The sequence below is a fragment of the Helianthus annuus genome, chromosome 4 (assembly GCF_002127325.2).
Source record: "Helianthus annuus cultivar XRQ/B chromosome 4, HanXRQr2.0-SUNRISE, whole genome shotgun sequence".
Taxonomy (NCBI): Eukaryota; Viridiplantae; Streptophyta; class Magnoliopsida; order Asterales; family Asteraceae; genus Helianthus; species Helianthus annuus.
In genome coordinates this window covers 4,881,623-4,897,667 of record NC_035436.2, presented here as the reverse complement: position 1 = coordinate 4,897,667, position 16,045 = coordinate 4,881,623, and the positions used below count along the sequence as shown (strand labels likewise).

The following is a 16,045-nucleotide window of genomic DNA, read 5'->3' as shown; positions in this document are numbered from 1 at the left end:
AGTGTATGATCTACGATAATTGTCACTTGCACAATTTAATATGGTGTTAGTCAATTGTTTAAGCTTTGTGTTTTAATTAGGATCCATAAATATACTAATATTATTTTGCTTAGAAAATCAAAAAAAGCAAACGAAGCTAGCCAACTTTTGCAAAAGAGAAAGCGAAATTGTACCGGTTTGACACACACTTTTGAGTTCAACCAATCAATATGCCATCATCTTTCCATCTTTATTTTCAAAAAACCCATAAATTCGAACCCTTTGAAAGAAACCAAACCCATTTTGATGGTGATCACGTCATTCACTTTTGAATGAAATTGATACATTGTATTCTTCTATCAACATACAAGTTTGCTACCTTGAACTTCATCTTTTTCGACCGAGTAAATTACAAAAATCGTCATTTATATATGTCACTTATTGCAAACTGTGTCCTTTGTCTTCAATAATTACAGAAAACGTACTCGATGTTTGCAAATCCTTGCAAGTTATATATGTCCTTTAGCCCTAACTCAGTTAATTTTTATGGTTAAATCTGATCAAATGAACCCCACATGAGGGTATTTTTGTGGTTAAATCTGACCAAATGGACCCCACATGAGAGTAAAATGACCAAAATACCCTCTTGCGGGGTCCATTTGGTCAGATTTAACCACAAAAATTAATTGAGTTAGGGCTAAAGGACATAACTTGCAAGGATTTGCAAACATCGAGTACGTTTTCTGTAATTACTGAAGACAAAGGACACAGTTTGCAATAAGTGACACATATAAAGGACGATTTTTGTAATTTACTCTTTTCGACGACAAGATACACACATTCTTTTGCGACAAATGACAAGCAATGGTGTAAACCAAAGATTCAAATTTTAGAAATGCAAATTATCACGACAACCCTAAGATAGAGATACTTTCATATAAGCACGTGTATTAATCTTGCCGCTCAAATAAAAGAAATATAAACACATGTGTATTCTTTTTCAAATTAAAAAAATATAAACACGTGTGTATGCATATGTGTGATAGTGAGTTTATTTATTTTATTTTATGTATCGATGCATGGGACTTTTACCTTCAAAAGCATACATGGCGACAAACCTACCTTGCTAAGTAAAGTAATAGGCAAATATTATATATGGTTTTCCATGTTTGTTTCAACCAAAAATAGGATTTTATCTCTTTAAATAATAAATAATATAAATTACATATGATCTTTAGTTGTAAAGAAACCAATTTAAAGTTTTACCTTTTCACATCGAATAAAAAAAACAAAGGGTAAATTACACTTCTCGTTCTTTACGTCTATAGCGGGTTGCAATAAACAGTCTTTAACTTTAATAATTACAGTCACAATTCTTTGTTTGGAAAACACATTACACCTTTCGTCTTTTAGCACTAACCAAGTTAAAATTTCCAGTTATGTATATCCACTTAAGGGTATTTTGGTCATTTCATTTTTATCAATAACTCGATATGAATTTTATTGAGACCGAGTTGTAACTTGTAATGTATAAGTAATTGTAGCACAAAGTTACAAGTTGTCAAAGCTACTTCACTTTTTTTTGTTAGAGTAAACTGCCATGGTCACTTTTGTCACTTTAGTCCAAAACTCAAACTTTTTGCATCTGGGTTCCTATGGTTTCAGTTTTATTGCCATTTTGGTCCAAAAAAGAAATCAGGTCATATTTGTCTTATAAAATCCTGCAATTTTGTCATTTTCCTCAGAGGCAAATCAAGTCATATTTGTCTTATAAAATATGGTATTTATTTATAAAAAAGAAATGATCATTTTGGCCATATGGAGAAGGATAAAATAGAAGGATTTTATAAGACAAATATGACCTGATTTGATTTTTGGACCAAAATGGCAATTAAACTGAAACCACAATGACCTAGATGCAAAAAGTTTAAGTTTTGGACTAAAGTGGCAAAAGTGACCAAACCACAGGGACCAAATGGCCGTTTACTCTTTTTGTTAGTTTGATCATATAATGTAATGTTTTATTAAGGAGTAAACTGTCATTTTGGTCCCTATGGTTTGGGCATTTTTGCCATTTTAGTCCAAATCTCAAACTTTTTAAATCTGGGTCCCTTTGGTTTCACTTTTGTTGCCATTTTAATCCAAAAGTTAAATTTGGCCATATTCCTCAACTAAAATCCTGATATTTTGTCTTTATCCTCAGGGGTATTTTAGTCATTTTTGTATTATTATAACCTAATATTGATTACATATAATAAAACAAAATAAATCTTTGACCCTATTTAATCACATCATCTTCCCCATTTCACCCAAACCACTGCCACTCTCTCCCCCTTCTCACCACCGCCACCTCCTCCCCCCTCCATTAACACCACCACCATCCCCACCCTTCTCACTCAAATCTGAATCGACTTTTCTTTCAAGATTTACTATTTGCTCATCAGTTCTTGTTGCTCCACTCTTATCTGAGTCGACACAACCGGAAGATCATTGAGCGGATAGGGATGGTGACGACGGTAATGAAAGTGTGGTGGTGCTTGATGGTCGTTGGTGTGGGTTTGAGAGAATGAAACATCAACAGTAGTAGTGTTTTGGTAGGGCAACAATGGTGTAGGGGGTTGGAGATGGTGGTTGTTCGGTGGGGTGAGGGTGGTTCAGTGGTGGTTTGGTAGGGCAGCGGTGGTGCAGGGGGTTGGAGATGGGTGTGGTTCTGTAGGTGTAAGTGTGGTTCAGCAGTGGTGCGGCGGTGGTGGTTTGGTAGGGCAACGGTGGTGTAGGGGTGGAGTGTGGTGGTGGATGTTATCCGGTGAACATAAGGTGAGAGATTAGGGTTTCGAATTGAGTGTTGTCCGGGCCGAGGATGGTGGCGATTTGAGCGAGGATGGGGTTATCGGAGGAGGCGACAGTGGTTGTTGGAAGATGGTGGCGGCGATAGTTTTAATAAGAGAGGGGTGAAGAGAGGGGTGCGAGATTGGAGTAGAGATAAAGAAACATCGGTGACGGAACCCTAGAACTGTGGCTTTCCGAGCATCATCTTCTTCTTCCAACAGTTGTGATGGTGGGGTTTGGTTTAGGTTAGAGAGAAACAGATGATATTGAGAGAGAGAAACAGTTGTGATGGTGGGGTTTGGTTTATGCATCTGGGGAAGATGATGTCTTGGTCAAACTGATTTATTTAGGTTTATTATTTTTAATTAATAATGAGTATAATAAAAAAATGACTAAAACACCCCTGAGGATAAAGACAAAATATAAGGGTTTAATTAGGAGAATCTGGTCTGATTTCATTTTTCGACTAAGATGGCAACAAAAGTGAAACCACAGGGACCCAGATTTAAAAAGTTTGAGATTTGGACTAAAATGACAAAAGTGCCCAAACCACAGGGACCAAAATGACAGTTTACTCTTTATTAAGTTATGAATATATACCGACATTCTTAATTTTATCTACGTTTCGATAAAAGTTTGTTCAAAATCAAATGGGTTAAATATAATCGATTTTTTTATTCTTTTGAAACTCGGTAGACCCGGATGTCTCATTCGTAGGATTTACTCTTTGGCACATAGTGTAACGAAAATTTCATGCAAAAGCAATGGAAACATTCACCACAAACAAGTCACAACATCCAAAAATGTACATGCCATAGCCAAAACCTTAGTGTTTGAAATACGTATAAAGATAATTTTCGTAGCTAAAAACCGTCGCAAATATAATTTTCGTAGCTAAAGTTTGTAGCAAATAAATTAGCGACGAGACTTGTAGCTACGGACCAAATCCGTGGCAAATCCGTAGCTAAATGGGTGTTTGCTATGGATTTGCTACGAATTTGACCATAGCAAATACCTATTTCTGTAGTAGTGAACCACTAGCAAGCCACAAAAAATATATGTAAACTTGACGTACATTAAAGTAAAATGTAACATAGTACAATATGACACAAGATAACTGTCACAGCCCCCGATCCCTAGTTCCCGGGAACGGGCGGCCGTGAGCCAGTTTCGGTGGTATCACGTTTATTTTTCCAATTTGGCAGCGGAAATTTTCATCAGGACCGTAGTTAGGAAATATTTAATCAGAGTAAACCACCATGTTTTATAACATTAAACATATGGGTAAAACCCAAGTTTTCAATACACACATTTCATAGGAATAAATCCTATTTATTTAATAAAAACATCCATTTTATTCTTAGGTAACTTTATTGCCACTTTTTCAAGCATTCAGTGCTGTCCAGCTGGCTTCTATTTGGCTTTCACATTTTGTTACCTGAAACGCGTTTTAAAAACATTTTGTCAGTGGGAAATACTGGTGAGTGAATCCCATTTTAATCAGGTTTAGATAAAAAGTAATTTCACAGTGAACAATATTGAGGGCGATCCCGCAATTACATTTGTTTCCAAGTTATATCAATTATCACCCGTTGGTACTGTCGAACCCGACTTGTGGAAATGTTATTCCTTAACCAGGAGATAACAAATTTTGTATACAAAACCCCAACATACCCACGATAATTGTATTCTTACAAATACTCAATAACTGTTATTCGCATAGAAAGGTATTTAAGGTTTTGTAAAAATAATTAACAAAAGGTTTACAAAAAGTGGATCAACTCACAAAAATGAGTATATAAAAAGAAGGATCACTCACATTGCTGTCTTAGGTTATTCTTTAGGGTTTCCTGGTGAATATCTATAATTTACACAAATGCACGTGTGTTAGTATAATAACCCATTTTAACATTAGTAATACCCTCCCCGAGACGACATTCCAACGACTACGTCGGGCAGAACCACGACAGCCGTTACGGAACCCTAGATCAATCGGGCAGAGTATCTAATACGTCTCCAGGGGTTATAATACTTACATCGTAGCAGAATCTAGCTATTTTAGGGGGTATAATGCCCGGGTATAATAACGCCACTACAGAAAATTAAGAAAGAAAGAAAGGAATGAGCGAGACGGACTGAAGGCCGATGGCCTCAATTTATAAGGCTGAAATCGCACCCTCTCGCGGCACGCGTGACATGAGCACAAGGCCTACGCGGCCCGCGTTGACCTCCGGTCAATGCGTAGCTTGGCTGGGTCACCCTCTAGACTTGACACGGTGATGACACGTGTCATCACCGGGCTGCGCCACATTCTAGGTCGCTCGCGGCCCGCATTAAGTTAAACGAACTTGTACGCGGCCCGCATCAACTAATGATTTCAGCGGAGTCCGGTTACATCCTAATGCGGCCCGCGTTAAGTTGAGGTGAGGCCCTACGCGGCCCGCCTCAGCTTACTTTTTAGGGTTTTTAATTTATTATATATATTATAATCTATTTTGGCTCGGTTTTCACATACGGGGTGTATATAAAGACATGTTGAGACATTTTAAGATATACTAGGGTGTCAAAATTATTATGAGGGTGTCGGTTTTACCGAGGGTTGTTATATCCTCCCCACCTTGTTTTAGAGCTCGTCCTCGAGATCTACTGGAACAAGTGTGGATATTTCCTTTGCATTTCTGATTCAAGCTCCCATGTGTATTCAGGTCCTCTTTTGGAGTCCCAGTTTACTTTGACCAGAACTAATCTCTTATGCTTGAGATTCTTAATTTTCCTATCTTCAATCTGTAGAGGCTTCTCTACAAACTTGAGTTGTTCATTAACTTTTATATCTTTAAGAGGTACTAAGAGTGATTCATCGGCTAGACACTTTTTGAGATTAGATACATGAAACACATCATGTATTCCTGCCATTTCCTCTGGCAGTTGTAGCTGATAGGCTACAGGTCCTACTCTTTTAATAATCTTGAAAGGTCCAATATACCTGGGACTTAGTTTTCCTCTTTTGATGAATCTTACTACTCCTTTCCAAGGAGAGACTTTTAATAATACTTTATCTCTTACTTGAAATTCTAGTGGTTTGCGTCTATTATCAGCGTAGCTCTTTTGTCGATCACGCGCTGCTTTCAGTCGTTCCTTGACTTGAATGATTTTGTCAGTTGTTTCTTGTACTATCTCGGGTCCAGATAGTTGTTTTTCTCCAATTTCTGCCCAACAGACTGGGGTTCTGCACTTTCGTCCATAAAGTGCTTCGAATGGTGCAGCATTGATACTTGTGTGATAACTGTTATTATAAGAAAGTTCTATTAAAGGTAAGTGTTCGTCCCAATTACCTCTGAAATCAATTACACAAGCTCTAAGCATGTCTTCCATTGTCTGGATTGTCCTTTCGCTTTGCCCGTCTGTTTGAGGATGATAAGCTGTGCTTAAGTTCAACTTGGTTCCCACTGCTTTTTGGAAACTTGACCAAAAATGAGAGGCAAAACAGCTATCCCTATCAGAAACAATTGATAAAGGAATTCCATGTAACGAAACAATTTCATTTACATATAATTTGGCTAATTGTTCCATACTAAAGGTTTCCTTCATTGGTAGGAAGTGAGCTGACTAGGTTAGCCGATCTACAATCACCCAGATTGTATCATTACCTTTTCTTGTTTTGGGTAATTTGGTAACAAAATCCATTGTTATCAATTCCCATTTCCAAACTGGCATTTCTAATTGTTGTAACAAACCTGAGGGTTTCTGATGTTCAGCTTTAACTTGTGAGCAAGTTAGACATTTAGAAACATAGGCTGCTACATCTTTTTTCATTCCTATCCACCAGAAAATTTTTCCTTAAATCCTGGTACATTTTATCACTTCCTGGATGCATCGTATATTTAGATTTATGAGCTTCTTCTAATATACGGTGACGTAAATTTCCTAATTTAGGTATCCACATTCTCTTTTTATGGAATTTCCAAGTTCCATCTGTTCCTTGTTCTAATTCCTTAATCATTCCTTTTAATTTTTCAGTATCCTCCTTGATTACTGATTCTTGTGCTTTTCTAATCTGATCATTTAAATCTATTGTAGATTTAATTTAAGAGAACGTACCCTTTTTGGTTTTTCGTGATACTTTCGACTTAAAGCATCAGCCACCACATTGGCTTTTCCTGCATGATACTGGATATTACAATCATAATCACTAAGTAACTCCATCCAGCGTCTTTGTCTCATATTCAACTCTTTTTGCCCAAAAACATACCTTAAACTCTTATGATCTGTGAATATAGTAAACTTACTACCATAAAGATAATGTCTCCAAATCTTAAGGGCAAAGATTATAGCTCCTAATTCCAAATCATGGGTTGAATAATTTTCTTCATGACTCTTAAGCTGTCTAGATGCATAAGCTATAACCTTTTGACGTTGCATTAATACACATCCATAACCTAACTTTGAAGCGTCACAAAAGACTACAAAGTCTTCAGTTCCTTCTGGTAACGCTAGTATGGGTGTATGGGTTAATCTTTGCTTAAGAATTCTAAAGGCTTCTTCTTGTTTTGGTCCCCATTCAAACTTAACAGATTTACAGGTTAACTTAGTTAAAGGAATGGCTATTCTAGAAAAATCTCGGATAAATCTTCTATAATAACCGGCCAATCCTAAGAAACTTCTAATCTCGGTTGGAGACTCAGGGGTTTCCATTTGGTAATTGCCTCGATCTTTGTTGGATCTACATGAATTCCTTCATGATTAACTAAATGTCCGAGAAATTGTACTTGTTCTAACCAAAACTCGCACTTTGAAAATTTAGCATAAAGCTTTTCCTTTCTCAATAAAGCTTTTCCTTTATCCAAATATGGTTTACATATTCGGTTCATCATGTCCATGAATGCGGCTGGGGCATTGGTTAAACCAAATGGCATGACAGTAAATTCATAATGACCATACCTTGTTCGGAATGCGGTTTTAGGAATATCCTCTTCCTGTACCTTTAATTGATGATATCCTGATCTTAAATCAATTTTAGAGAAATATCGAGCTCCTTGAAGTTGATCAAACAAATCATCGATCCTCGGTAATGGATACCGATTCTTAATCGTGACTTTGTTCAATTCACGGTAGTCAATGCACATACGTATTGATCCGTCCTTCTTTTTGACGAACAATATCGGTGCTCCCCATGGCGATGAGCTTGGCTGTATGAATTCCTTCTTCAACAATTCGTCTAGTTGTTTCTTCAGTTCTTGCATTTCCGCGGGTGCCAAACGGTAAGGTGCTTTGGCAATTGGTGGTGTTCCTGGTAGCAGGTGAATTCTGAATTCAACTTCTCTGTCTGGCGGTAGTCCTGGCAATTCTTCTGGAAAGACATCTAAAAACTGGGACACTACTGGAATATCTTTTAATTCTTTTCCTTTAGTGTTAGTGATTATAGAAATCAAATACACTATAGATCCTTTCCTTATATAACTCGTAGTTTTCATCACAGAGATGAATTTAGTGGATCTAGATGACTTATCTCCTTTAATTGTGATCTTTTCACCTCTTGGTGATTTTACCTGAATTGACTTTTGATCACATAAAATATTGGCTTTATTGGCTATTAACCAATCCATTCCTAACACGACATCAAATCCTACCAGATTCATTGGGTAAAGGTTTGCAATAAATTTTTGATCAAAAATTTCTATTCTTGCTCCTTGCAAGATTTCAGAAATCTTTACAGTTTCTCCATTTGCTGTCTCTACTAAACATTCTTGTGGTAGTTTAGTTAATGATTGATTTAGGAGTTTGCAAAATGAAGTATTACTAAAACTTTGGTTTGCAGCAGAGTCAAATAATACTTTAGCAAAAATATCATTAACTAAAAACGTACCAGCAATAACGTCCGGAATCATCCTAGCTTCGTCTGCAGTTAGAACGAATGCTCTAGCGTTTTTAGGATTCTTTTCGTTTGCAGCTGGAGCCAATTTTGGACAGTTTGTCTTAATATGACCTTTTTCTCCACAGTTGTAGCACCTTCCATTACTGGTTTTTCTCCTGCAATTTTCTTCCTTGTGTCCTGGCGCCTTACAGTAATTGCAGTAAGTAGAGCATCTTCCAGAATGCTTCTTTTTGCAGGCATTGCAGTATGGTGCAGAGGTAGAACCTATATTACTACGTTTGGAATTCCCAGAACGGAATTCTTGAGTAAGCCTTTGGGTTAGGTTTCTTCTCTGGTCTTCTTCTCTAGTTCGCACTAGTTCATCAGTCAAGGTATTGGCTAGTTCTACAGCTTCTTCTATGGTTTGGGGTCTAGCTGCCTTGACTACATGTCTAATCTCTCCGATTAATCCCCAGATGTAACGGGAGATTAATACCGGTTCAGGGGATGCAAGGGTTGGTACTATCCTAGCATATTCAAAGAATGTGGTAGTGTACCCCTTACTGTCTACCCCGGTAATTCTAAGATTCAAAAACTTATTTGCTATCTTTTCCTTTTCATTGGGAGGGCAGATGTAACACCCCAAAAACGGGTTTGGTAATTTAGACCCGGTTACTATTAAGAAACGGGTAAGGTACCGTTAATGAGAAAAGTTAACCTGAAAAATGAGGATTTACTAGGAATAATTAACCTTGTTGATTATTGGTCTCGTTAGTAGTAAGCGAAGAGTTGAAGCCTTATTTAATTAAAACGAAACATGAGGGACCAAAGTGGGATAACTTGAAAGTTGTTGTGTTAAAAGAAAACAACACACACACATACACACACATCGTGTGTGTTCATGAACGAGCAGGGAAAGCTCCCATGGAGCCAAAACCCTAAACTTCATAAAATCTGCAAATTGAAAGGCTAAACGAAGTCCAAATTCACAACCGAACGTGAATTAATGATCACCTTCACAAGGGGATCATAAGGTATGTCTTAAAACTTAGATTTGGTGACCTTGTTTGAAGTGGGTTATAATCAATCCATGAAATTGTATGAAATTAAGCATGTAGAGGTGTTAGAAACACCAAATAGAACTTGTGTTATGAATAATTTCAAGTAATTGGGTGATTTAGAATGAAACCCATTGCATGAGTGTGAAGATGATGATCATGATGAACTTGAAGATGCTATAGTGTAATCTTGTGTTGTATAAGGTGTTGCATGATAGACTAAGATAGTTAAACTTGAAGTGAAATTTATGATTATGAGATCTTGTTTGAATGTGATAGTTCATAAGATGAAATAAGGAAGAACATGCTTAAAGAACTTATACATTATGCTTAGGAAGTAGTACGCACGCCAAGTGTTTGATAAAATGTCTAAAAGACAATAATAAGTGAAATTGTATGCAAGTAATGGGTAAACATATATAGTTCATGTGAAGATTATGTAGGGATGATGTCGAGTATGCTTTATGCTTGTTTAAATGGATTAATGATGTTGAGTATGCTTTATGTAGGTCGTATGTTAGATGTGAATTTGGTATGGTTGTTCATAAGTATAAGCATATATGCTAATAAGAATGTGAATGTAATGACATGAGTGTATAGGAATCATGTCAAGATGGATGGGAGCGTTGAAGGCTAACGGGCTACGAATACTCAATCAAATAAGCGAACGCAAATACGGGCGCGCAAAGTAAGTGAACTCCTAACTTACCCTTTCGTTTGGTAATGTATTTATGATATATGTTAATTGTTGATTGTAATGTAAGAAGATATGGGTCAATGCTATTACTAATTTAAGTTTTAATGGAATGGGTTGGAAGTGGTTAAGAAAGAGATTTGGTTAAGTTTGGGTAAGAAATGGAACTTACATAATGAAATTAGGATTGAATGAATAAGATGAGTTATTTGTATTTGAGGACATGTTCATATAAATGGAAGCTATTGTACTAATCGTTTTCTATTGAGAATTAATGTGAAGTATAGGCATGTTAACAAAGGAAGCGAAGGTTGACTCCATAATCCGATGTGAGTAATCGAATGGATGGATGAAGGGGCTAGTATAAGAGAAAGCATGATATGTTGACGCGCTATTATGCACGTGTTAAGATTTTGCATTATGTCATCGGTTGCTAATAATGTGATTGAATGTGGTGACTGCAGGTTATACATGTTTGGATGTTTCATCATGAAGTGTACGCGGTTGAAGATCGAGTCAAGATATGGATTGTATGTGGGTGTGTACGTAGTCACTTAAATTGAGACATGTATGTTAGTTTTGGATTAATTTATAAAAAGAGATTAATGTATTTAAATAAAGAAAGAATATCATGAAGGAAATTTTAGGTATGTATTTTCCGCTGCAAATCTTAGGTTAAAACGTGTTAGGGCGTTACAGCAGAATTTCCTTTCTACCATATTTTTGAACTCCTCCCATTCCATGCTATAAATTCTATCACTTCCTCTTGACTGGAGGATATTGTTCCACCATTCTAAGGCTGCATTTTAAACAGATTTGAAGCAAACATTATCCTATCTTCTTCAGCACATTTGCTTATTTTCAGAACAGCCTCAGTTTTCTCTATCCAGCGTAGGGCTGCAATGGGTCCTTCATTGCCCGAGAATTATGTTGGTTTACAGGACCAGAATTCTTTGTAAGAACAACCATATGGCATGGTTCTTCTTCTTTTGGGAATGGGCGCTTGAAGTATGGGTCCATTGTTCACGCTGTGTTCCGGTTCACTTGGTCGCTTACTGCTATGCTTACTTTTATTATTCGCTTCTTGAACCGTTTGAATAATAAATGGCATTGCATCTATAATTCCTTGTGCCACTATGTGTTGAACGACACTATTATCCATTTGGTTTCCATTGTTATTGTTGTCCGGATTCTCATTAACCACGTTAATGTTACTCTGGTTATCGTTATTCAGATTATCCTGATTTTCCTCGTCGGCCATCTGAATTTTAAACATTTACCAAATATTAATATCACAACTAATATTTGAATATAGCCAATCACATGACACGCACTTTTAGCCAAAAGCGTCGAGCATTGCGACTTTTACTCTATTTATATAGTATGCATCATTACACACCAGTACTGAAATTTAAATTACAATACCGACTGAAATGTAAAGCTACAATACTAATAGTAGGCATCCGTAGTGTTTTTTTTCTAACACATACACACATATATTATTATTATATTACTACTACCGTTCCTGTCATCACATTCATTGATATGGATTCATCCAAAAATCCATATTACGCTCGTCGTATTTCCAGACGAGGCGTTCTCCCACCTGTCGCATTCTCTCACTGCTTTCTAAAATTTCCTCACCGAAAGTCCTAAGTTCTTGGACATTTTCTGCACTCATTGGGGGTGCAGGTTCTAGGACTGGGTTTGGAATATAGGGTGCGGGTTCCTGATATGGAGGCATAGGGGCCTGGTACGGGTATGGATTCTCTAAGATTTCCCTAACATATGCATCACTAATGTTGTAGGGATCTTGAGGATCTAACCCTGGGTAGGCTCCTAAGTTGGGTATTGGCACATTTTCCTGTATTGGGTTTTGTTGCACGTATTCCCTAACGTCGTCCCACCAGGGGTCGTAGTTGTTTGGGTCTAGGGGATTTGGTGCAGGTACCCTAGGTATCTCCTCCGGGTTGTAATCGGGCATTTCTATTTGATTTTCTACTTCCATGGGTTGGTCAGGATTTGGTGGTTGGGGTGCTAGCATTTGTTCCAGGTTTGGGTCAGCAGCAGTGGTTGCTAAAATATGGATATTAGCGATACCCCTATTGAGCATATCCTGATTATAAGCATCAGTCTCTCTTTTTGCTGCGGCTAACACTCGCTGTTCCTGCAACTTTTTCATTCGTTTCCTACGCTCGTGCGCTCCCCTACTGAACCATCCCCTCTTTTTTCTGAGGAAATGGCTCTTCAGATTGAGCCTTAAACACAAAGATTCCTTCTTCTGTGTCAGCAGAATACCCCGAGAGGGCAGGCTGAGAAGAGGAGGTGCCTTCGCTCCTAGGCGAACCAGACAATTGACGATAGGCGTCAGAGGGTCCTTGGTCGCTCATACTGTAAACTAACAAATAGTCAGATAACACATAGCAAGAAAATACAATTATGCACGTATTCCCGTAATTTATTTCCTAACACTTTGAAATTTTGATGTCAGCAGAACACTTCTGTGGCTGAATCAGTGGCATAGCTCTGATACCACCTTCTGTCACAGCCCCCGATCGCTAGTTCCCGGGAACGGGCGGCCGCGAGCCAGTTTCGGTGGTATCACGTTTATTTATCCAATTTGGCAGCGGAAATTTTCATCAGAACCGTAGTTAGGAAATATTTAATCAGAGTAAACCACCATGTTTTATAACATTAAACATATGGGTAAAACCCAAGTTTTCAATACACACATTTCATAGGAATAAATCCTATTTATTTAATAAAAACATCCATTTTATTCTTAGGTAACTTTATTGCCACTTTTCCAAGCCTTCAGTGCTGTCCAGCTGGCTTCTATTTGGCTTTCACATGTTGTTACCTGAAACGCGTTTTAAAAACATTTTGTCAGTGGGAAATACTGGTGAGTGAATCCCATTTTAATCAGGTTTAAATAAAAAGTAATTTCACAGTGAACAGTATTGAGGGCGATCCCGCAATTACATTTGTTTCCAAGTTATATCAATTATCACCCGTTGGTACTGTCGAACCCGACTTGTGGAAATGTTATTCCTTAACCAGGAGATAACAAATTTTGTATACAAAACCCCAACATACCCACGATAATTGTATTCTTACAAATACTCAATAACTGTTATTCGCATAGAAAGGTATTTAAGGTTTTGTAAAAATAATTAACAAAAGGTTTACAAAAAGTGGATCAACTCATAAAAATGAGTATATAAAAAGAAGGATCACTCACATTGTTGTCTTAGGTTATTCTTTAGGGTTTCCTGGTGAATATCTATAATTTACACAAATGCACGTGTGTTAGTATAATAACCCATTTTACCATTAGTAATACCCTCCCCGAGACGGCATTCCAACGACTACGTCGGGCAGAACCACGACAGCCGTTACGGAACCCTAGATCAATCGGGCAGAGTATCTAATACGTCTCCAGGGGTTATAATACTTACATCGTAGCAGAATCTCGCTATTTTATGGGGTATAATGCCCGGGTATAATAACGCCACTATAGAAAATTAAGAAAGAAAGAAAGGAATGAGCGAGACGGACTGAAGGCCGATGGCCTCTATTTATAAGGCTGAAATCGCACCCTCTCGCGGCCCGCGTGACATGAGCACAAGGCCTACGCGGCCCGCGTTGACCTCCGGTCAATGCGTAGCTTGGCTGGGTCACCCTGTCATCACCGGGCTGCGCCACATTCTAGGTCGCTCGCGGCCCGCATTAACTTAAACGAACTTGTACGCGGCCCGCATCAACTAATGATTTCAGCGGAGTCCGGTTACATCCTAATGCGGCCCGCGTTAAGTTGAGGTGAGGCCCTACGCGGCCCGCCTCAGCTTACTTTTTAGGGTTTTTAATTTATTATATATATTTGATGTGGGATAAAATACACATATTTGTCCCGTGTAGATTGTATAAATTTCTACAGTTTTTATTTGCTTTTATTTAGTTTTAGGATTATATTATATTATATTGTGTTTTGCTAGGTCCTGGTGCGAATGGAGCAAAAACGAGTAATATGGAAATAAGCAGCCAGTTGGGCAGAGTGTGGTAGAAGGGACCGAATAAAAATTGCAGCCATGGGCCAAGCCATTCTACTGTCCAGTTTTACATGAATATGAAGGTTATGGGCCTTTGAATGAATATAATATGTTATGTTATTAACCTTATAAAAAGAAAAAAAAAAACACAATTCACTTTGGACATAAAAAAAAAACGTGACCAGAAGCTTTACTATGTCCAAGGAATTTAATTAACATCATGAGTGGGGGTTTAAATGATATATACATTGAAATCCAACCTAATCAAAAGGGAGACGTAGAGAATCGGCTGGGGAACCACCTGTTGGACGAATGAACAGCAAGGAGGGCAACTTAATTGGGCTTGGAGGCCCAAGAAGAGGGATATTATTTGGACGATATATTCGTTTCTTGGAGGAGCCCCATTATTCGACGTAATATATATCTTTAGAAGTGGACGGCAATTATGATAGACAGAAGAGAAAAAAAAAAGACCATCACAAAGAGGACGAAGTCGGCAGCAACTTGGAGTTCTTGGAGCGGTTTTAAGGGCTCGAATCATTGGTTTGAAGATTGGAAGCTGAAGGGATCGTCCGAATCGTTCTTACGCTATTCGGGTTCCGTATTCTTGTTTCCTATTCTTTCAATCATGTTTCTTGTACTTAAAGTTACTCTTGTTTTTATGATTTTCATGACTTTGATCGGTTAAACATTTAAGCCACTTAGACTTGATGAATGGATTAATATAAAGTTTTTACTGTTTTTGTTAATTGCATGATTGTTACAGGTTGATTGTGTTTAGTAAGCAGTTTGATTTAATGGTTTGATGTGTATGCATGCTTTGATTCGGTTTATTGTTATTATTTGCTTCGTATGATTCTTAGTGACGGTCTATATCACAACATAGAGTCATATTAGGGTTTAGGATTTCGGTGGGTGTCTATATCACGTTAGAAAACCTTAACTCTTTAGGGTGAAATTGCGCAATAACCCCTAGAAGTAATTGGTAATAATTTGCTAAGTCTTAGTGTTCTACTAGTCCTAATACCTGGGAAGTGAGGGGCTATTGGTAGGTCTTACCCGGCGAATTGCTTAAGATAGTCCTTGGAAAAGGTCATGTCTTGGTTTACCTGTCGGTCTTATTAGTCTATCAAGTCAAATTAATTACTTCAAACTACCCTAGATCTAGGATTGGAAAAGAATAGGTCAACATTAGGGTACTTACACAATAAGACAACTGGAAAGGCGTCTAATAACCGGTAGGATTAACGGCCTAGGTAGCTCCACAGGTTTCTCCTTGAGAAGGGTCGAGGGGCCTCGATGGTTCTTAATAGGTTTAGTACTTTAAGATCCCGGTTCCATAACTCGTGCACTTAACTTAATCGGTAATCTCTTAAAAACGATCCAGGATTCTTGTCTAGGTGGTCTCGTTCATCATATAAGAAAAGCCCTTAGTCTTCATTCGTCTTTAGTCTAGCTTTAGTTAATTTAGTAGTTTAATATAGATTTCCTTAGTTTTTCCGTAACCCCCCCCCAACCAATTAAACAGTTAAAGTCTGTGTCAGTCTAGGTCTAGATAGAGTCTAATTAGCGTAATTAGAGAGTC

The 16,045-nt window shown here is 37.7% G+C and overlaps 1 long non-coding RNA gene across 1 annotated transcript; it reads left to right on the top strand.

The window, feature by feature from the left end:
• Positions 1–9,558: 9,558 nt before the first annotated feature.
• On the top strand, positions 9,559–11,021 carry LOC110934308. Its single transcript, XR_002588221.2, has 3 exons — positions 9,559–9,693; positions 10,318–10,405; positions 10,876–11,021. It is a non-coding gene; the product is annotated as an uncharacterized LOC110934308 (long non-coding RNA).
• Positions 11,022–16,045: the final 5,024 nt, after the last annotated feature.